Source organism: Mus pahari, unplaced genomic scaffold (genome assembly GCF_900095145.1).
Source record: "Mus pahari unplaced genomic scaffold, PAHARI_EIJ_v1.1 scaffold_10480_1, whole genome shotgun sequence".
NCBI lineage: Eukaryota > Metazoa > Chordata > Mammalia > Rodentia > Muridae > Mus > Mus pahari.
In genome coordinates, this window is record NW_018391929.1 from 34,593 (window position 1) to 37,881 (window position 3,289).

Below are 3,289 nucleotides of genomic sequence, written 5' to 3' on the forward strand. Positions count from 1 at the left end.
GCTCAGTCCAATGGATGGCTGTGAGCATCCACTTGTGTATTTGTCAGGCACTGGCAGAGCCTCTTAGGTACGAGTATATCAGGCTCCTGTCAGCAAGCAATTGTTGGCATCCACAATAGTGTCTGGGTTTGGTAACTGTATATGGGATTCATCCCCACGTGGGACAGTCTCTGGATGGCCTCTCCTTCAGTTTCTGCTCCACACTTTGTCTCTGTATCTCCTCCCATGGGTATGTTGATTTCCCCTTCTAAGGAGGACCAAAGGATCCACACTTTGATCTTCCTTTTTGTGCTTCTTGTGGTCTGCAAATTGTATCTTGGTTAACCAAACATCTGGGCTAATATCCACTTATCAGTGAGTTCATACCATGTGTGTTCTTTTGTGGTTGGGTTACCTCATTCAGGATGATACTTTCTAGTTCCATCCACTTGCCTAAGAATTTCATGAATTCATCATTTTTAATAGCTGAGTAATTTTAATTGAGTAATTATACAATTACTCAATTGTGTAAATGTACCACATGTTCTGTATCCATTCTTCTGTTGAAGGACATCTGGGTTCTTTCCATCTTCTGGTTATTATAAATAAGGCTGCTGTGAACATATTGGAGCATGTATCCTTACAGATGTTGGAGTATCTTCTGGGTATACGCACAGGAGTGGTACATCTGGGTCCTCAGGTAGTGCTATGTCCAATTTTCTGAGGAACTGCCAAACTGATTTCCAGAGTGTTTGTATCAGCTTGCAATTCCACCAGCAATGGAGAAGTGTTCCTCTTTCTCCACATCCTTTCCAGCATCTGCTGTCACCTGATCTTAGCTATTCTGACTGGTGTAAGGTTGAATCTCAGGGTTGTTTTGATTTGCATTTCCCTGATGACTAAGGATGTTGAACATTTCTTAGGTGCTTCTCAGCCATTAGTTATTCCTCAGTTGAGAATTCTTTGTTTAGCTTTGCACCCCACTTTTTAATAGGGTTATTTGGTTCTTTGGAGTCTAACTTCTTGATTTCTTTGTATATATTGGATATTAGCCCTCTATTGGATGTAGGGTTGGTAAAGATCTTTTCCCAATCTGTTGGGTGTGTTTTTGTCCTATTGACAGTGTCCTTTGCCTTACAGAAGCTTTGCAGTTTTATGAGGTTCCATTTGCCAATTCTTGATTTTAGAAATTTTCCCTTGTGTCCATGTGCTCGAGGCTCTTCCCCACTTACTTTTCTATTAGTTTTCATGTATCTGGTTTTACATGGAGGTTCTTGATCCACTTGGACTTGAGCTTTGTACAGGGAGAAACAAATGGATCGATTTGTATTATTCTACGTGCTAACTGCCAGTTGAACCAGCACCTTTTGTTGAAAATGCTGTCTTTTCCCCACTGGATGGTTTTAGCTCCTTTGTGAAAGATCAAGTGACCACAGGTGTGTGGGGTCATTTCTGGGTCTTCAGTTTTATTCCATTGATCTACCTGCCTGTCACTGTACCAATACCATGCAGTATTTTTTCTTTTTATCACTACTGCTCTGTAGTACAGATTGAGGTCAGGGATGGTGCTTCCCCCATCAGTTCTTTTATTGTTGAGAATAGTTTTCGATATCCTGGGTTTTTTGTTATTCCAGATGAATTTTAAAATTGCTTTTTTTTTTTAACTCTGTGAAGAATTGAGTTGGAATTTTAATGGGGATTGCATTGAATCTGTAGAATGCTTTTGTCAAGATGGCCATTTTTATTATATTAATCCTACCAATCCATGAGCATGGGAGATCTTCATCTTCTGAGATCTTTGATTTCTTTCTTCAGAGACTTGAAGTTCTTGTCCTACAGAACTTCTACTTGCTTCATTACAAACATATCAAGATATTTTTTATTATTTGTGACTATTGTGAAAGGTGTTGTTTTCCTAATTTTTTTCTCAGCCTGTTTATCTTTTGAGTCAAGGAAGGCTAACAATTTGTTTGAGTTAATTTTATATCCATCCACTTTGCTGGAGTTGTTTATCAGGTTTAGGAGTTCTCTGGTGGAATTTTTTGGGTCACTTAAGTCTACTATCATATCATCTGCAAATAGTGATATTTTGACTTCTTCCTTTCCAATTTGTATCCCTTTGACCTCCTCTTGTTGTCTAATTGCTCTAGCTAGGACTTTGAGTACTATATTGAACAGGTAGAGAGAGAGTGGACAGCCTTGTGTAGTCCCTGATTTCAGTGGGATGGCTTCAAGTTTCTCTCCATTTAGTTTGATGTTGGCCACTGGTTTGCTGTATATTGCTTTTTGTATGTTTAGGTATGGGCCTTGAATTCCTGATCTTTCCAAGACTTTTATCCTGAAGGTGTGTTGTATTTTGTCAAATGCTTTCTCAGCATCTAATGAAATGATCATATGGTTTTTGTCTTTGAGTTTATTTATATAGTGGATTAAGTTGATGGATTTCCATATATTGAACCATCCCTGCATTCCTGGGATGAAGCCTACTTGATTATAATCGATGATTGTTTTGATGTGTTCTTGGATTCGGTTTGCGAGATTTTTATTGGGTATTTTTGCATGAATATTCATAAGGGAAATTGGTCTGTAGTTCTCTTTCTTTGTTGGGTCTTTGTGTGGTTTAGGTATCAGAGTAATTGTGGCTTCATAGAACAAATTAGGCAGTGTTCCTTCTGTTTTTGTTTTATGGAATAGTTTGAAGAATATTGGCATTAGGTCTTCTTTGGAGGTCTGATAGAACTCTGCAGTCAACATATCTGGTCCTGGGCTTTTTTTTGGATGGGAGACTATTAATGACTACTTCTATTTCTTTAGGGGTTATGGGACTGTTTAGACCATTAATCTGATCCAGATTTACATTTGGTACCTGTTGTCTGTCTAGATAATTGTCCGTTTCATTCAGATTTTCCAGTTTTGTTGAGTATAGGCTTTTGTAGTAGGATCTCATGATTTTTTAGATTTCCTCAGTTTCTGTTATGTCTCCCTTTTCATTTCTGATTTTGTTGATTTGGATGCTGTCCCTGTGCCCTCTGGTTACTCTGGCTAAGGGTTTGTCTATCTTGTTGATTTTCTCAGAGAATCAGCTGCTGGTTTGGTGATTATTTGTATAGTTCTTTTTGTTTCTATTTGGTTGTTTTCAGCTCTGTGTTTGATTATTTCCTGCCTTCTACTCTTCTTGGATCTATTTGCTTGTTTTTGTTCTAGAGCTTACAGGTGTGCTGTCAAGCTGCTAGTGTATGCTCCAGGTTTTTTTTTTTTTTTCACTCCGAGCTATGAGTTTTCCTCTTGAGCACTGCTTCCATTGTGTCCC